At 24.3% G+C, this 21,568-nt stretch overlaps 1 protein-coding gene across 1 annotated transcript in view; it reads left to right on the forward strand.

Annotated features, from left to right (window-relative positions):
- LOC129606104 (serine/threonine-protein kinase GA29083) overlaps positions 1-21,568 on the forward strand; it is a 133,762-nt gene that overhangs the window by 72,432 nt on the left and 39,762 nt on the right. Inside the window, exon 2 of the mRNA XM_055516209.1 lies at positions 16,766-16,914. The gene's annotated coding sequence lies outside the window, so the exon portion shown is untranslated. The remainder of the gene's footprint in view (positions 1-16,765; positions 16,915-21,568) is intronic.

Consider the following 21,568-nt stretch of genomic DNA (forward strand, 5'->3'; position numbering starts at 1 on the left):
TTGTGTTTGTAATTTTTTTACAAATGAGAAAAGGTAATTTTTTTACAAATAAGCAAATTATCTCTAAGTTTTTGTTTTTATTCTCTTATTCTCTCAAATTTCTGACTTTATTGATTGTTTTGTTTCGACAAATAATAAAATTGTATGGAATTTTATGTACCTATTTAAAATTTTTTTGAAGAAACTTTTTGAAATTTTAATAGTCGCAATCGAAAAAAATTTCTTGTAAGCAGCATTTTAAAGTTGAATGAGCCGCACTTTAACACGACGACTGTTTTAGAGGAAATCGTTCAATATCGTGTTCTAAATCGGCAATCGATTTAATATGGTAAATATAAAGATTTCACATAAGTATTTCAATTATTTAGGAATTAAACCTAGAGGCGTCATATCACATTATCTTTGCAATCATTTTGGCAATTTCGAAAAGTTAAAGTAATTATGTTCAATGACTCAATTACTTAAATAATTAATTAATTTAGAAACGGTTAAATGAAAAATCAAAATTAGTCGTTTTAACTTTTAAAATAGCTGTAACAAGTCATGTTTAATGGATTAAAAATAAAATCACATAAAACAATAGAACAAAAGAGTCACCCATTATTTTTAATATTTTACGATTTATTTAGATTCATTCTAAGTTTAAAGTAATCTGTTTGATCTCTTGAGAATTTTTTTTTGTTTTTGAATTTGCATATTAAAATTTTAAGTATTCTTTTTATTTCTGGGAAACACAAAAAAAAAAAATAATAGCAATTTTTTGTAATAAATTTTAAATAATTCAGATTACGTCGTTTTTCATTACCCCATTCCGCATTAAATTTAATGAATAAAAATTTTTTGAATTCTATAACAACTACATTATTGTTATAAATAGTCTGTTAATTAAATCTGTATGACCTTCTAATTTATTTTAACATTTTAATGCAAAAAAAAAAAATTCTTTTCAAATTTTCCCAAGAATAAATTAAAATAAAAAAAAAAGCAACCAAAAAATATAAAGCCGTCAACGAACTTCAAAAAAAAATTACCTTGACAACTTCTAAACTAATTTATGATGTTTAAGTTTTGCATTATTAAAATAATCTAAGAGTAAAATTTAAAAGTCAAATGTATATATGTATAGTAAGTAATTCGTCCATAAAAAGTTATAAAAAAATTTATTCATTAAAAAATATGAAAATTTAGTAAAAAAGTTTTTAAAAGTCGAACAAGATTATGCCAGGCACATCACCTCACCGTTTACAATGAAAAAATATTTTATTTAGTTTCGTTTTTTCTTTTCATTTATTTTAAATGTTAAAGGATTAAAAATTCTATTTATAGAGAGTGTTTCAAATATTATAAATAGTTTTTTTTTTGTATTTATTGTTTAACCTCGGTATTTACTCTTTAAATAATCAGAGGAAATTTAATAAAAAAATTTTAAAATGGTACTAAAGAAAATAACTTGTAATTAAATGGTGCAGTACTCTTAAATGCAATTAGTGCTTTTTTTATGAAAACCTACGGATTTAGAAAAAACAAATTAAATATTCAAGGTCAATCTTTAAATAGAAAATTTTGAAAATATAATTTGAAGTTTATACAAAAACAGGGTCGCATTTGTAATAAAACAGAACGCCTGAACTTTTTAACAGAAGTTTAAGTACTGAGTTATGCCTGAGTGAATTACGATTTGTTACATTAAGCCAATATTTTTTCTATTATTAAGCTCCAAATTTTTTGATTTCCAGATTTGCTAATTCATTCTTCGCAAATAATTCGTATAATCTTTGAAATTAATACTACTTCTTTTGTTTAATAATTTTATTAAAAATGACTGGATTATTGTGCAACAATCAATCATATTTATCAATGTAGACCACCTGGAACTTTCATTTTCAATGCTATGCAATTGGTGCATATATATAAATTAATAGAATTTTTTGAAGGCATATTATTTTATTAAAAACACTTTTATTGATCTTAATTTATTTTTTTTTGAAATTCGATTATTAATTCAATTATAATTTTTTTATTACAAATTTATTTATATTAAAATTAATTATTATGAAATTAATGATTAAGTAGATTAATTATTAGTAGATTTAAGTCCAGTTCGAGGAGAAAAAAATTTTTTAATTAATTTTTCTGCATTTAACTCGTCCCTTTGGCTACGTCATCCATCTGTTCTGCAGTTGCATGAAGAGATTTCCATTAAGTTAAATTATTAAGTGTAATAGGCACATCACTTATTAGAATTATTATATCTAGTGATATCTCACGCTACGCTGTTGCATTATAATATTAATTAGAAGGAGAAAAAGGAAACATAGTGTTTTTATATAAATTGAATTTAGCATTGATAACGTAGGGATGCTACAAGAATCTAATTTTACGATATTATAAAACTATTACGATAAGTATGATAAAATTTTCTAAAGATCTAAATCCTTGTTTTTGAAAGATTAAGTCAGACTTATGCCATATTACTATAATGCTACTGTGTCCCATTAGTATAATGCTGCTTGAAATAAGTCTGACTTTATCAATACCGTTATTCTTTATTATTGGCTATATTTTTTGGCGTATCTTAATTTTATAACCTTTATTATTTGCGATTGAAATAAAAAAATTAATCTGCGCTTGTGAATAGAAAAATTACAATAGCAAAGACAACAACCACTATCCTATCGCATGCAATTTTTGATTTTTTTAGAGTATTGACATGGTTTCTGAATCGATATTTAAACGCTCTTTTAACGGATGTGCTCGTATAAAGCTCTAGATATTACATTTACATACAACCATTTATGCTGTGATTTAAGTTTTTACTTTGTATTAATCACAACATTATAAATTCTGCTTTTAATGATTGATCAACACCAAAATGTTTTGCAATAAAAAAAACAAGATTCAAAAAACATGATTTTAATTCAAAATGAAAAACTTTTAATTGATGAATTTTCTCATAAAAATTTTAATTAAAAATAAAAAAAAACGTTAAAAAAATGCTCTAATTTAATTTGATTTCATTTTTATTTTATTTCCTTTTCTTGCCACTTGGTTTCTTTTATTCTCTTTTTTGTCACTGTTTTATTACATTTTTAATATCCTGTTAATTTATGTAAAATGTTAAACGCTAGATGTCATATCAAATTTAAATGTTAATTTCTTAACCATAACCAAAATGGTATAAAAAATGTTAAAAAAAAAAATTACCGCCCGATATTTGTTTTTAGTTTTTTATTTAAAATTGTAATTGATTTGCTTGACTATTATTTTAAAGAAAATATTTGTTAAATTTACAATAAAAAAAATGTTTGGGAAAAATTTAAAATAAGTTGAAAAAAAATGACAGAAATTCAACAGTAGTCAAGTTTTGTGGTTTTTTTTGTTTTTCTTTACAATTTTCATTTTACAATTGAAATTTTTTCTTATATGTTAATATTTTTTTTTCTATCATTATCAACTACAGTTAATTTTATAGTATTGTCAATGATTTGTAACTTGGCAGTAATCTTTGGTCAAATGGAAACTGGAGTTTTTTTTTGTTTCTTTTTCTGCATTTCTTGTGGTTTAAAATTGTAATTGTAAAATTTTCTTTTTATTTTTTTCATTTCCGAAACAATAAAATTTTATAATGTCAGCTGAGGTTGCCGAAAGATGAATAATTTTTTTTTTTTTGAAAAATTAAATTAAATTTGAGTTAAATAAATTTTTTTAAAATATAATTTTGTAATATGATTAAATGTCATGCACTGTAATAGAATTTTAACAGAAACAAGAGTGTGAATGACACAATGACGTCGCATGTCATCTGGTGCTGCAACGTAAAACGAATTTTATGCAATATTTTTACAAATATAATATGTATGTATATACAGGTCAAATAATACTCTTATGTCAATGTCCATTCTCTTATAATGTGTCAAATATAAAAGCAAATGTCAAACTTTATTTTATACTACATTTTTGATATCAGCCAAATTGAAAGCTTTGAAATAAATTGTATCTTTTAACTGTTAAGTAATATAGTTTTAGTTTCACATTTTGAGTATTTGTAATTTGATTTTCCATCATGTTTTAATCATTAATGAAAATTAAATTTGAGCTACTTATTTTGTAAATTTAAATTCTCAAGCATTATTTTTGCTATTTGACTATTGTGATTTGAAAAATTTATATTGAATTGCAAAAGCTCTTGTTATTAGAAGTAACTAAAAAATTGAAGCTCTCAAATGTGTTTTCATGTCACATTATAATGCAGATTTTCTTTTACATGAGATGTCATTTGGCAACTCTTAATTGAAAATTAAATAAATAATTTACAAAACCTATAAATACTTTCTAAAAAATATTTATCACTTGCTTTATTCCCAATGTTTTTTCTTCATTTTTTTAAAGTAAAAGTCATTTAACGAATAAATGGAGGCCGGAACGAAACTAAAACAGAGAAAAAGATAGAAGAAAAAAGAGTAAATCCGTCAATTCAAAACCAACTTGTTAATATTTTTATGGCATTTTTTGTTTTGCCATTTTGCCTTCTTCTTGTCAATTGTTGCTAAACATTGACTTTTATTTAATTTTGTTTTTCATCTTATTTTTTTTTTACTTACCGACGTTTTTCTACAATTTTATTGCCATTTAAAAAAAAAAAATTGTTTAATACTTTTTTTTTTCCTATAAAAAATTTTTTTTAAAGCGAAATAAACTTCATGCCTCATTTGTTGCGAGAAACAAAAAACAGCAGAAAAAAAATGGTTAATAACAACCCAACACTCATGTAATTATGTGATAAATGTAGGGTCTTAGCTGAAAAAAACGTGGAAAAAATAAGGAGATATCATTATGAGAGTAACACAGACATTATGTGGAACATAGACATGTGCACATATACATATTTACATTTGTGTAAGCGTATATGAAATTAAGTTGGCATAAAATCAATAATGTATACGAGCATTTAAAGTAAAAATTATTGTGAAACAAAAAATAGAATCACAATCAAGACAAAATTAAAAAAAAATCAATTTTTGTCTTAAATGATGTTCCTAGAATTCTGAAATCAAATTTAAGTTTATAACCTTTTTTGCCAATAATTACATTTAAAAGTATTTGAAATGAGCATAGTTTTCTAACGGGTTTCTTTACTTGATTTCAGAATTTTTGTCAGTTTTTCCGTCATCAGTTCAAAAATATTTTGTACAAATATGAAACAAAGTAAATTCAAGGCTCAAACTTAAAAATCTCGTGGTGATTGTACACTCATGTCCGGTCAGAAAACAATTTGGTTCATAAGATTTTACTTATTTTATAGTAATAAAGAAATTGAAAAGGAGCCTTAAGTCTTATTATCCTTAGTATCAGGTCCCAGAAACTCAATTTTTCAGAAACTAATGTTGAAGATGCTTAAATAGTTCATCAGAAATTTAAAATTAGTGAACAAAAACTGTCACTGCAATGTAGTTATTTACAGTGTTATTGTTTAGAAAATATACAATGCACTTGATTATATGCTGCTGACTGATTATGCTGTTGATTTTCTAAAGTATTTTTTTAATTACTTGACTTCCTTAATTATATTTATTGAATTTGAATTCGATTGCATCTCTTGTTTATTACATATTTCGGTATGAGAATGCTGACGGAATACTGTTCTTATTCTAGATGTAGGTGAAAACTTATTAATTTTTTTTAGTATGGAGAATGTTGGCGTTTTCGCATAGTACTTTATATTATGTAAAATATTTATATAAGCTTGTTAGTTAGAATTTCATTAATTATTTTTTGCATTTTAAAATAAAATTACCAGTATTACAAGTTGTTGGTAAAGAAAATATTTAAAATGGATGAAGAAGTTAATAAGTTTTTAGTTTAACCTCTTGACCTAATCCAGTTTTTTTTTTCCTTTAACACACTTCAGACGTGACATGAATTCTTAACGAAAAAGAGTGAATATATTTAAGTTCTAAATTTTCGCAAATTTATTCTGATAAAGGTTGAAAAACTTCAACAAAACTCATTTAAAATTTTTGTTTGCTGCAACACAAAGTTTTTCAATTAAAATTTTTAAATTCAAAAAATTTTTTTTTAACTTTTTACACTATTGCCTTATTATTTTTCGTTTCTTTTAAAAAATCTTTTAAAAATTAAAAACTTTTTATGTAAACGCCTAAAACTATGCAATTAATGTAATTCATCTTTCAGTTAAAAAAATTTTGTAGAATTTTTTTACAATTAAGCGTTCTACACAAAGGAATAAAATTTCTTACCTTATACTATGCAGGAATGCTTTTAGCATTATTATTGTTGTGGCTGTATATTGTGTTTCACATACCCATACATACACAGGAGCAAAGTATGTATTTTTATAAAATAACTTTTAATGATTTTGTTTTCATCATCAGTTAAAATCAGAAATGCCTTGCTGTTTTTGTTTGATTTTGTCTGTATTTTGAGGTAAAATGCGATGCGGTGCGGGGCTTGTTATTCTGTGAGTTTTCATTTTTGCATGATTACTCATCCAAAGTGGGTTTAAAAAATGATTGTGATGAATTTTTTTTATTTACAATTTTTTTTTTGCTTTCGCCTAGTTTTTTTAATTTTTCTTATTTGTATCTTTACGTTATAATTATTTTTATGTAAGTATTTAAAAAAAATATATTATAAATTATGAAAGAAAACAAAAAAAAAAGAATGGAAGAGTTAAGTAATGATTTGTTTTAAAATTATTATAAATTATAAATGGGTTTAATTATAAAATATAAAGATATTATGAGAATTAAGCAAAATTTTGCATCACAAGAAAGTTACCAGGTTTATTTTAATTTTAATTTATATTTTAATTTATTTATTCAGATAGAAACAATTTTGTTTTTTCAGTTTTAAATTGCACAAACGTCTCTTAAAAATGTAAAATAAAACTGTCAAAACTGTTATATGTCGATGTCAGAACTTGTAAAACTTACCAATGGAATAATAATCGTCGCTTTAATGGTAAAAAAAGACCGAGCACCCACAAAAATATTAATAGTTCCTTCATACAGCTCCTGAAACTTTTTGCACAGTGTAGTAAAATTCATTAAAGTCACCTTTGAATAAATTTTTTGGTTCAATTTACAAAGGGCTGTTGTAAAGAAAGGCATGAACCCAAATAAGAAAGAATCAAAGGAAGATAAAAACTTTTCAAAAAATCATTTTTGTTTGGCAAACCTCTTCAATTATTTTCAAGCATTATAGAATGGAAAAAATTGAAGACTAAATGAAGTTATCAATGAACAGTTTTAAAAATAGGAAAAAAATTTAAGTATAAGACTTCGCAGTAATCTTGTTTATATAATATAATTAAGAATTTCTCAGCGAAATTATATGTTATACCAACATTTTGTGTTTTAAGCGGCAAATTTGTCTTTTCAGCGACTAGCAAAAATTATTCCTAAAATAATTAATAGATTTAAAATCAGAAATGAGAGTAATGAGAAATGACATTAGCAATACTACATTTTATATTAAGGAAAGCAATGTTGGTTTGTTATTCAAAATGGAAGTTTTTGTAATTAGCATACGTTTTGAATGTTTTATTTAATATTATATAGTTTTTATTACGAAGCACTTACATATCTAAAATATTTGACCTTAAAAAAAATTTTCAGTTCATTTTATACACAATAAATTTAATCTTAAAATTTAAAAAAAATTGCAACTAAACTTTAATTATTATAAATACATTTTTAAACGTGTATGTATATACATACATATATTTGCGAGTGTAATGAATTATGGTGAAGTATATATATATGCGAATATGATACCTTCTTATAATAAGAACAATCATTCAACGTGGGGAGCTCTTGTAATTCAAACAATACTCTACTTAATATTTAACACATACGTACACATACAAATACAAAAAAATCTGATGTGGTCAGCACATAACCGACCGCATTGTGTATTGTCTAGTTAAATGAAAGTGTTACAGAATATTATAAAAATGTCTGTTAAATACCTCTTTCCAATTTTTAGGACATTAGTAAGCTTATAGTTAACATACTTAGAAAAATGTAAATTTGGCTCTTAGTAGAGTTTCGCTTTGTGCTACCTGAATTCCCTGAAATGCTCGCCAGTTAGTTTCGGTAACAACCAGAACTCAAATATCAAATTTCAAGAAATTCCATCAATTTGTTCTGTGGATATGGTGAAAAATGTAAAATTGGCCCGCAAATCAGTTCTCGAGCCCTGATCTTTCCAAAAAAGTTATATGTTCATTGTTTTAATACGAGGAGTTCATATATTAAATTTCAATGAAATCGGTTGATTATTTCTCTTTATATACACAAAAATGTATATTTGGCCCGTAGTAAACGTCTAGTTGCCGATGCCTGATTTCTTCCAATACGAATTTTTGCGGACGGACGAGCTGAGCTTATATATAAAATTTCAAGTAAATCGGTTGAATATTTTCTTCAAAATGTTCAAAAATGTAAAACAGGCCCGCTAAAAAGTGCAGTTCCCGAGGCCTGATATATACCAAAAGTTGATCGATCCGTGCCATGGTGGAAACAAACTTACATATAAAATTTCATCAAAATCGGTTCAGCCGAACTTGAGATACACGCGTGCACACACAGACCGACAGATCGACAGACCGACAGACCGACAGGTTGCTAAAAATAGTTTATTTACACTTCCCTACTATGGAGAAGTACGTTCCCACCGAAAACTCGATATGCAAAATTTGTTGCCATCACATAACCTACCTATTGTTTACACAATACGGTCGGTAAAAATGTGTGTGAAAATACAAAAAGCATAAATCGAAATAAATTTAAATTCTTGGTGTGGTATACACATGAAATATAATCACATTATTCATATTTATGTTATAATAGCAATCCTCATGTCTACATTATACTTAAAATATCGACATGCATAAGTACCTATACATAATTACATGTGCTTATTTTTAATACGTAACACAATTTTTTCTTATTATTATTGTTGTTTGTAACCAGCATCCCAGCCCAACATTATATTTTCGCTTGTACTCAATTTATTATGTAAATTCAGACGCCGCCACGTTGTTATTAATAATTTCATGTTTTATTATCTTACCCAATTCTATTCATGCCATAGAAGTGTTTGTTTTTTTTGGTTTTTGCTATATTTTTATTCAGGTGTGACATCTTACCTCATTGATGAGCATTTATTCATATTTATGTTCTCTTTTTTTTTTTGTTATTTGCAGGTAAATTTCGTAAAACCGGCTTGATTTTTGTTTTCGTTTGTTACTTCTTTTTTGTGTTATCACTTAAAAAATATTATTTTTGTCGTGATTTTCATATTGTTGTTTATTAACGCGGGAGTAATTGAATTTACTATACCTGTAGAATATTGTTATTAAGATTATAAAAAAAATTTAATTCAATTGTGGATTTTCAATGAGTTTATGAAAAAAAAAATAGAAAGAAAATGACAATTTAATTGGTACATTATTGGGATTTGAACAAAAGATTTTTGTTTGAAAAAGTCACCAAATAGATTTTTGTTTTTTAATATTTTTTGTTTGTCACTTAATTAACAAGACAATCAGACAAGAATTGTGTCACTCAATTATTGTTTTTCATTTTGGCATAATTCCATGTACATTTTTTTGTTATTATATTTTTTTGTTTAAATATTACTTATAGTGTTAGTGAGCTGTGTGTGTGTGTGCAATATGTGTTCAAAATATCCAATTGGAATATTTGAAAATTTCAAAATTTTTTCTTACAAAACCAATCGACCTATATAAATTTAAATAGAAAATAATTAGCAAATTTTTATTATCTAAATTAAAAGGTTATAGTTTTTAATAAACAACAAAATTTCCATGCAAAAAACATGGTTCTTTTATAAGATATTCTGTTCCATCATATCGAAAGGCTTTTCCAAAAGTCATGATCCAGTTTTAATTGAATTGCTAAGATTGCTTTTAAGATGTTTTTGATCTTTTGTTTAAGAAATTATATTTATCAGCGAATAAATATAATTTTAACGTTCAATAACCATCAGCCTTATAATTGTATTAAAACTGTACAAACGAAGAAGTAAATGGACAAAGGGGTTAACTAAAATTTTGACGAAAATCGAGCTTTTCGGATGGAACATCATTAAATTTTATATATTTTCAACTGTAAATACTCTTATAGCTAGAAACTATAAATAGAAGATGAGATTGACAGTGCACATAGGAGATAAGTAAAAAAAAAATTAATATTTTTACAATTTGTTAATGAAAAAATATGTCACAATGCAAATGTAAGTTAACTCCTTTGTCCACTTATCGCTTCTTGTTAAATTTCCCTTAAAAGCCTAGCAGAACAATAAAATTTCTCTTCATATTTTTAACTTTTCTAAATTTTACTTTCATTACGTTTACAATATAAAATTTATTTTTAAATTAAATAACATGTGCTGTAATCATTTAAATGAAATTCATTATGTAAAAATACTGGATTTAATTCTGTGAATATTTAGAACAGGCACTTCATATTAATTTTTTTTTTTTTTTACAAAACAGAATACCTAGAGTAAATTATTGTCATTACTTATTTTTATTCTATTATCTTAAAATACTTAATGTAAATATTATGCAAATTTTTTATCTATAAAATGTAAAATTTATTTTCATAACTGATAAAGGTAAAGTTCAACACATATATACATATGTATAAATTACGTAAAAATTATCTAACTATAACGTAAGTGTTATACAGCTTATCTATTGTTTAATATTTTTCATATAAAAAAATTATAAATCCGATTTTAAAAAAAGCAAAATTTTTCATGTTGTACAAAATAGTTTTGTCGTTTATACTTTATAACATTTACATTTAGTCAGTACTTCAACTTCAATTCTTCGAACAATTGAGTATAACATTTTATTTCAGAATATGAGTACTTTTAACTTTGCATAGTCTATGCAAAGAATTAAATTAGAGTCGTTACGCATATTTATTTCAATAAAGGCCATTCCATTGTGTCGAAATATTTCTGAATATCTTCAATATTTAAATTTGCAGCCTAGTTTTTATTCCTATATATAACAGAATTTTTATATAAAAATAGCGTTTGATTTACCAACTAGCTAGAGTAAACTAATAAAATGGTTTTGAAATAATTTTTTTTTTTAATTAAAAAATTTAATAAAAATCTTTCAGAACAAATAAAGATAAAATTTTAAACATCAGTATAACAGTTACATTTTTGCTTTCAAATTTTTTAATTAAAAATTCTAAAATTTAAAAGATTTTTTATAGCATTCTTGAAAAATGAATTACAAATAACTCTTATTTTTATAATATAATTTTTTTTTGATTTGACCTCGTCTGCCACTGTCATACATAGATGAAATTTGTATTTATGACATCCTTTATATACATATCATGTATTATTTTCGAGGACTTTTTTTATTTACATATACTGAATAGATTTACATGCATTTAAAACACAATTAGTTTTAAAAACTAGAAATTTCAATTTTTAGATCAATGACAAAAAATATTGCGTCGCTTCCTAATTAACTTAATTAATATTAAAATCATATCTCATATTGTTATAACAACAAACAAATATTGTTATAACAACATAACTGTTGTTCGTATTTGTTTGTTAATAAATAATAAGGTATACAAAATTGTTATGTCCCCTGAGATTTTAAAAAATTACATCAAATTTCACCAAAAAACAATAATAATGTTATACAATCTTAAATAATATGCACTTTCTTTAAAAATTATTACTGTTAAATCTAAAATAAATTTGTATTAGAGTCTAACTTAGCATTATGTATAATATTTATACTGAAATTTTTACCTGCTTAACACGTGTTCTTTAAACTACAGCAAATGAACAAAGTTATGCATTGTTATTGTTATATTTGTTTGTTATACATATAACTGTTGTTTTATATATTTTATTGAATTTCAATTTTTTTATTAATTTCCACATTGTTAATCAAAATAAATACCATAATTAATCTGAAAATTTCCCTGTTTTTTTCTTACTACTTCTTATTTTATTGATTTATTTTCTATTTTGTAATAATATGTATTTTTATAAAAGAAAGAACTTATAAATTTTCATAACTATAAAAAAATTTCCTTTTATTAATTTCAAAAATACCTCAAGTAGTTCTGAATATAAGTACATCATATGTAGCGGAAAGAATGGGTGATTTTTTAAACGATTTTGAATTAATGTAAGAATACAGAAATAATTGTAATTGATAAGTTAATTACTGGCATTTACTTTTTAAGTATGATTTCCTGTACATGATGATCATCACTACATATTTTAGGTAGTGTATTCGAAAGTTCTAATTTGGGTAAATTTTTCGCACATTTCAGTCATAAAATCACTATAATTACACTTCCATAATATTATTTTCCTGTTATCGTTACTAAGTAAGTAGTTTTCTAAATAAATTTTAACAACTGGCAAATGCAAATTGTATAATTATTGCTAACCGAAAGAACTGAATATCATATTTCCAAAACTGCGATAACAAATTTTGAAGGGCTTTCAAATATCAGTTTTTGCCGTGGAGAAATTAAAAATCAAACTGAATCTATTTGATATTGACAGCTATAAATAAAACAGTGTAGTAAATAAAAAGGCTTATAAAACTTTTTAAGATTTAGCAATTTTGGGTCTATTGTCAGTTCCTCGAGGGTAAAAGACAAATTAAATTGAGTTAATTTTAACGTTGACAACTGTAACAAATAATATGTTAAGTGGAAAACACGGAAAACCCAAGAAAAAAATCACCCGTTGTAAATATTTCGAGAGCATATAAACTCAAGTTGCTTTCTAAAATTATTTATGTACTGTAGTTATTCTACTTATGTGTATAAAAATTAATGAGTTCAATGTCAAAAGATGGAAAATATATAATATGGTAGAAAATTAATATGTGCCAATCAATGTATATATATATGTATATATAATATATAGAATATGTTACGTTTGCATAAGTAAGTGTATTACGCTTGATTATTGACCCAAAAATACTTGATAAAACAAAAAACGAAAAAAAAACTGTTCATTATTCGAATTTCATGTTTAATATGCATACGATTACTGAAATATTAAAAATATATTGTATTTTATATTTTTAATATGGAAAAGAATAATTATAAAATCGTGTTTGCTAAGTATAAAAGAAAAAAATAGTTAAATGCTTAATTGCTCTTTCAATATTATAAAAGAATTTTTAAATTCTATATCGAATATTAAAAACAATTTTAGAAATGAAAGTTTGTATGATTTTCATATAGAATATAATGAAATATTGCATACTAATAGGCGCAAATATATGTTTTCTTTTACTTTTAATTGAGAGCAATTTATGAATAAATTATGATTGATTTAAACACAGTTGAGCAGATTTTTAAGTGTAATTAACTTATAATCACTCTATTTAGTTATGTGGTTCGGTATGTAATTATTTACTAACATATAATAAGCATATTATGACATAACAAATTGTTAAAAAAGGTTTGTGAAGAAACTATATGGTATATGAACAATTTAATCACTTCAAAGATTAATTCATATTCAATGCAAATTATACAAGTCAGGCGTTTCAATGGCATAGTTAAATCATAATTTAGTTTTCAAATAACTTAATCAATTAAGAAATTAACAGCAATGAGCACACTGTACAATTGGAGAGTTCTAAGATTTGACAAGAGTTTGACATAAAAATTTTATTAAATTAATTGCTTTTGATTAAAAAAATAATATCGCTTTCGGGGGAGTCAGCTCTGATCGGTTCGACTTTTTGTTATTTCGTGTGCGTATACAGCATAATATTCCATTTATTATGTGCTCCATATAAGATTTTGAGTAAGATTTCGCAATTGATACTGCATATTGTTCTTTTTTCTGTTTTTGTTTTAACAATTATTTGCCTTTAACCAGATAAATGAATGCTAAGTAAACTGAAGTGATCCTTCCCTTAAAGCGATTCATATAGAACACGAACTTTGCCTAACCACAGCTCAAAATTTGTGCTGTGTATTAAGTTGACTTGCCGAAGATTTTAGTCCTTTACCAATATGGAACTTAAAATTCCAAGAGATTCAACTACTAATTGAAATTTTATTAATCCGCTTTGAAAATTTCATTTTAAAAATATTTTTCCAGATTAGTCTGTTTTTAATTAAAAAAACAAATTTTACATTCAATAATTGTTTTTTCATATTTCAATTTATTTTTTAAAATTTTAATAAACTGCAATATTTCAATAATTCAATTAATAATAATAATAGAAAAAATTCCAATATTCATAAAAATTTTTTATGTAAAAATCTGTTTTTTTCATTCAGAAATATTGGATTTTATATAAATATTCATTTTAGAGTATAAGTATGTTTGTATATGCAATAATTGAGTGTACATTCGACCATTATAGTGAGATCATCTGGTAATTTAATTTATTTATAAATCCCTCTATGTTTGACAATCTAAAATTATTGTAATACCTAGGGGATTTGTTATATTCGTTCTTAAAAGATTCAATTAAATTCAGAGCTTTTTTTTTGTTTGTTCATTTTCATTGATTTTTACCAAATATCTGGAAAATTACTATTGATCGGCAGTTCATATTGGTTTTATTATTTAAAAAAAAACAAACAAATTTAATTATCAAATTTGAATTGTTTTTACAGTCATGTTCTGATTTAAAGAAAGTGAGAGCTTAAAATCGCATCGAATATTATAAGTAAATGCGTGTTAGAAAATAAAAGTTTTAATTAATACACTAGCCCATATAAATGAGTAAGTAATTGAAAGAAAAATGTGTGCACATTTATTCCGGTAGATGGTTTTTTATTTTTTTTATTTTAAGTAAATGTCAAACCCATATGGTTTACCTTGAAATATTGAGTTGTTCCTCAGTAAATGACAGGATTTCTATTTACAATATATTCATAACTAAACTCTAACCTAGTTTAGTGTGTTATATTATATGCTCAGATGGAACGCGAAGGCTTATAATAACAAACTTATTCAAATAACAATTTTTCTTTTGATATACCGCTGGCCTACATTTTTCAATTAAAAGACTTTCATTATCATTACGATAATAATGATAATTTTATTCAATTTTTGAATTATTCATATTTAGATTTTTCTATAGCATATTAGAGTCACTCTCATAATACAATTGACTGACTGTAAGAGTCATTCATATTGTAAATGAGTCATAATTCAATTAGATCATAATAAAAAAAAAATGGATTATTAAGTTTTTAATTCTACAAAATTTTTGTTGATCCTCAAGAGGGCTTAAAGGTTTGCTACATTTTTAAAGTGAAATAAAAAAAAAAACAGAACCCCTTTTCTTAGAAATCCTAGATTTTTATAACAAAATTTGAGTTAACATTTTTAAAGACTCCAAAAAACGATTCGTGAATATTTAAAATCCAATATTTTTGTGTTAGTAATATCCGAATGATTTCATCATTAAGTGATGGCTTTTGTCTTATTTAACAATTGAAAACTTTTAAATTTATTTTTATACCAACAATAATTAAATCACAACAATTTAATAAACTCGTATGATAGAACAATATTGTTACAGAGATTTACTCATAAGTTAGGAATTTTGTAAAAAATAAATAAAATAAAATTAACGTTAAAATCATCAACATAATTTGCTTATTTCATAGTTTCATGTACACACTCTTTTTCAAGAATTTTTATTTTTTAACAATTAAATGCTCGTATTATGTGGAATAAAAAAAAAAACAAGTACTTTTCTAAATAATAATTCCCTGTAACTGCGATTATTCACTATTATATACGATTAAATAATAATGAAAAGAATCATACTAAAATGGCAATTAACTTCTAAAACAGTACATACTCACTATTTTGCTTTATACACGAGTACGAGTACAAGCACATATTGTTATTAATATTATTATTGTTATTGTTATGACGATTATACAGGAACAGTACATAATATAATAACACTTGAGCTGTAAAAGTTGAGAGTAAAAAATTATGTTGTATAATGAGTATTAGGTAGTTGTTGTTGCTGTCATTTAAAAAAAAAAAAAATTTTAAAATTCGTCACGTTAATCGCTTTTATTTTCTTCTCTTTTATTTTCTCTATACACAATATATTCATATATACGAATAGTAAATAATAACATAAAATTTTCTTGTAAAATAGTGGTATATGACAGCATTAAAAAGATTATTATGGCACTTGTATTTACATTATCTTGACAGCTAACATTTTTAACATTATTTCCCTATTATATGAATTAGATTTTTAATGATAAAGAAAGTATTTTCATATACGTAGCTAGTGCGGTATACGAAGCAAATTTTTAAACAGAAAGTGTGCAAGTATGGTACAAGTACTTTAATAAACTTCTATATAAAACCTTTGAAATCTTATTTGATTTTAATTTTCTTTTTTCGAATTACAGTGTTGACGAAAATTGATAGTATTTAAAATTATAATTAAATTCTATTGCTTAATCAAGTATGAATATCGGTATAGGGGAAAATTTAAATTCTGGTGCAGATTTAGTTTTCTAGTGGTTAATAGTCAATAGAGTAAGAGTAATACTGCTTATTGTTTGATAAATTTGTGCCTTAATGATTTTACACTAATAAGCTTATGTTTGTATAAATCTTGTAAAATTAATTTAATTGTTAATTTACAAATTTAATTTTTTTCTAACAAAATTTTTAATATTATATAATTTTTATTTCTTTTCAGGTAATTTTATAATGAGTGTTATACATGTGAATAAGATCAACAACATTACACATATAGTCAACTTCATCATATGATTCAGAAAAAAGAGAGTGTCATTACTGAAATCCCCATTTAACATAAATAATTTTGGTGCTTCAAATTCTCTTCAGGTATTTGAATATTAATTACCTTATATTTTGCTCTAAAATTTTATTAATTGCGGAAAAATTGTAACCACTCTGAAGAGCTTTTAAGGAACTTTTACAATTTTATTTTCGTTAAATTTATGGATAATTTCATTACAAATAAATTTACAAATTAATTTAAAGTCAAAATATTGCTTGTGAAATGTCGGCTAAACCTATTCTAATATTCTTAATCACTTTCTCCTTTTTTCTCTTTTTTAAGTCGAACATAATGAGAAAAACAAAAAGAGAAATGATTCACTGTAATTTTCTCTTAAACAAAATAAATTTTTTTTTTTTATGTATTTTCAATTTAAATATTTTTGTTTTTGTTTATTTTGTAATTCATTTCATTCAAATAATAAAAAAATTAACGCTAATATCAATTGTGCATAATGTAATAATCAAATTCAAAAATTGTAATGAAAATATTTTAACAATTTTCTTAACACAATGTAACTAAATTGTAAGCATACCCGCGGCGCTTGTAAGAAAAATACTACATAATATGTAATAGTATACAAAATAAATGCCAATAATTTCTATGTTATATCACTAAGAACAGCAGATTGTGTATAGATTTCATATTACTACCGATTTTTGTTAGAAAAAAAACACAAGCTTAAATGTAAACGTTATGTAAATAGCAGAGCAATATAGAAGTGAGATCGAAATGGAATTTACTCCTGAATTTAACGTAATAATGGACAAGAGACATAATATGACAAGGAAAGAGGGGACAGGAGGGGTCTTATATTGCAATCAACACATATACCATGAAATCTCAGAGTCACGATGCATTTTTAAAAACAAATTTGATCTAACTTGTAAAAAATTTTAATATTTTAAAATTATTAAAATGTTATTATTATAACAAGAGATGAATGAAGTATAATAAAGGGGCGAACATTTTGTTGAACACGATTTTCTCATTTTGGGGAGAATTAAATGAAAAGTGAGGTGGAATTTGAATTTTTTTTTACCATTTTTTTTTCGTTTTAATTTTCGTAAATTTTAAAAATGCATAAAACTTCAGAAAAATCTGTAAAAAAAAATAACTAGGCTCAGGTAGGAAAAATATTTTATATCATATTTTTTTAATGATTTTATATTTTAAGGTGAAATAGGGTGAGGTAGGTGTGTTATTGTTCTTTTTTCTTGTCTCTTATTTTCAAAGAAAATATTTGTACCTATAATTTTTGTTTTCTAAAAAAATATTTCCATTGTTGTCACTTTATAAGTTTAAGGTGAATTAATGTTTTCGTATCGTGTATACGTTATAGAATTGTTTTCTAAAATCAGTCAACCGTAATATAGAGAGAAAAATAAGAAAATTAAATTTATTATGTGTGAGGCAGTTTTTTCTTCTCTATTTTTTGATTTTTTTTATCAATTTGAATATCATTTGTCGATGAATTTTTCGTATTTTCTTGTCTTTCTCTCTCCCTCTCTCTAAATATTTTTTTATTGTTATACAGTCGATTTTGACACATAAGGTCAAATCGAAAATCAATGTTTTAATAATAAATGATTATTTTAGGTATTTTAAAGAATAGATGATAATTATGTGAAAATTTTATGTATACGTATAATTGTGTGCATGTATATTTAAATTTTAATTGTTATTTTTTAAAATTATCTACATACAAACATGCTACGCACCAGGTGTTTTATGTCAAATTGATGAGAATTGATTTATGTTTTTGTTATAAGAAAAAGAGAATTGATTGAAATTGATACATGATTATGTTTGTATGTATATTATGCAGTTTTTTTCAGGTATACAATTCATACAATATTTTTTGCACGGTTTATTAAATTTAAGGTGTTTAATTTTTAAAATTTCATTTTAAGTTTTCGAATATTGTCTTATGTAATTTTCAATTTAAAAGTTGATGAAATTTTGAAAAGAATCTCATACAGCTCCCATATAGAGTTCATGTGAAAATAATTAAGTGCCATATTTCAAATTGAATTTATATTGGATTTTAGGAAAATAAAAGAAATTAAAGTTTGTGCCACAGGCTCTATGATGACTTGAACGTATTTAACACTATCACGGTTATTTTCTTCAATATTTTCTATTGGAGAAGAAAAATTCAAAATCTTAATACTTATTTATTATAATGCAGTGATAGAAATATTTAATTATTACTTATTTACTTGTATATAACAATACCACTTGAATAACAATTTAAATGTGCTCATTTCGTCACAATCAAAATTTTAATGTGCCCATTTCGTCGAAAGTTTATGCTATTAAGTCGTAAAATTATTAATATAATATGATTTTGGAAAATAAAATTAAATGATCCGAAAAGTATTGAATGGTAAAATTAATTTGAAAAAATCATATTTTAATTAAACGAGAAAAATGAATAGCTCACTTGTGGCCGGGAAAGAGCCTAATAAAATATTTAATTTAAAACCCAAAGTATGGTCTTTTGCCATGGTTCGAATAGAATTGTTTTCCAAAAAATCACTACAAAAATTTCACTTAAAAAAAATTATTTTTAGTATAAAATTCTGAATTTTATTTTGAATTTTTAATTAATTTAAATGGTAATTTTTACCTATCATTGTAATATCCTCATAGAATTTTTAATTTATTGAAATGATTCTGTACAATGTCCAATGGCGTTCATCTAGTTAGTCTCATTATCTTCATGATAGCCATAGCAAATGTTCATATTTGGCATTTAGTCGCAATATATTTCTATACTAATTTATTAACGATTGTGAGATGAACATATTCCCCATATGACTCAAACGATAATAAAATTTTACTCATTTATTGCATTATATTACGGTGATTCCAATTCCAAGAGTATATGAACTCTTAAACTGTGATATATTTTTGGTATCATAATTGTGATATGTTAATTAAATTTAATTACTGACTTTAATAAAATATAATCTTTGTTTATAAATTGAAAACAGTATGAAATTAATTTTAAAAACTTGTGCTAACCTTTGTGTTAGCATAATGCCAAGAGTCTCAAAAATAATTACGATTATAAGCAATTAAAAAAATAAATTAAAACTTCAAGAATGTCAATTTTAAAAGAAATATTAAATTCGTAATTTAAGTATAATTTCAAATTCATTTCTCTAGATTCTAGATTAGAACAATATTAATGAAAAATTGGAAGAATGAAAAAAAAATAATTTGACCTTTGGTAATTTTCCACACATTTTAATGTTTTCCATTTTATTGATCCTGTTACATAGGAAATTTTTTAAATTTTATAAAAATAACAAAAAACTACTGTTATAATAAACGCACACAAGCACACACACTCCCATGAAACATTTTTAATTTTACGAAAACTGCATAAAACTTTTGTTATTCTAAACTAAACTCAGCATGAATTTTTTTAATTTCATTTCATGAATTTCATGTGAATAAAAAATAAGAATTTTTTTTTATGATTTTTATCTTTTATTTTTTATTTTGTTCCATGTACGTTATATATAAGTTTTTCCATTATAAAATTTTTATTATCATTCGGAAATTCATGCAATATTTATTTTTCAATTTCATTGAGGTACCAAATTACAATGAGATAAAAATGTTCCCTTCCTCAAGCTACAATATAAAATCAAATTTTTGTTTTCGTATTACCTTGAATTTTTTTGAAATAAAAATAAAAAGTTATAGTTCATCATCATTTTCATACACCAATAATAATTTGTCATATTTAAAATTGTGGAATGAAATTATAATGATAACAAAATTTAAAAATATTTTATTAATATAGATCGTGATATTAAAAATAAGAAAAATAATTCACACACGTATATATGGAGTGATTGAGTAGCAGTAACAAGAAACATTTAGTTTTTCAATTGAATTCTATAAGGATACTGAGTTGTGGGAATTTCAACGATAATTTCAATTTTTAAATTCAATGCTTTAATTGTTAACTGGTCGTTCCAGATTCTTAATTATCTGCATTGATTAGAGTGTCAACTCCAAGTTATGGTCTTGCTTTAACTTGTATGGATTTAATTAGATGACAAAAATTGTATTTTGATTATGCCGAAAAAGATAATACAAAACAGAACAAAAATTTTCTCTACCAATAGCATGAGTTTCGAAAAAATGGAAAATATGGTCTGTTTTTCGTCTGGCCGTACTCGAAGAGTCAAAAATTTTCTCTTTAAGTATTTCACTTTTGTCATGCGGGCGGGCGAGAAGTAAGGTACTGAGGAATAACGTGCTTACTTCAGCGGAGCTGCGGTCTATTGGCTCTTCAAAGTTACTGAAATTCATCAGGAGAGTGGGGGTGTTATAGGGACTTGGTCCGCACTTAATAAGGGGGCACAATAGATCTATATTTTGTGGTCGCAGTCCACTGTTACCCCTTGCTTGCAATCTACAAACTTGGTTCGAATTTAAGTCATTACTGAAATCATACTAAATAATTTTAGGAATTTCAAACTTTAATTTCTCATGTATTCAAATGCGGTTTCAATTTTTCATAATTATTGGAAAAAATCCTTTGTTTAAAATTCTTCATTTTAAAAACATGCGTCCGACCGTCTTTATTGTAATATTATATTACTACAGAAACCATTAAAATGCGTTCATGAGAACATTTAAACTCTTTATTTTTTATAAATATTTTAGATTTAT

The sequence above is a fragment of the Condylostylus longicornis genome, unplaced genomic scaffold (genome assembly GCF_029603195.1).
Source record: "Condylostylus longicornis isolate FDR11 unplaced genomic scaffold, ASM2960319v2 ptg000017l, whole genome shotgun sequence".
Classification (NCBI taxonomy): Eukaryota; Metazoa; Arthropoda; class Insecta; order Diptera; family Dolichopodidae; genus Condylostylus; species Condylostylus longicornis.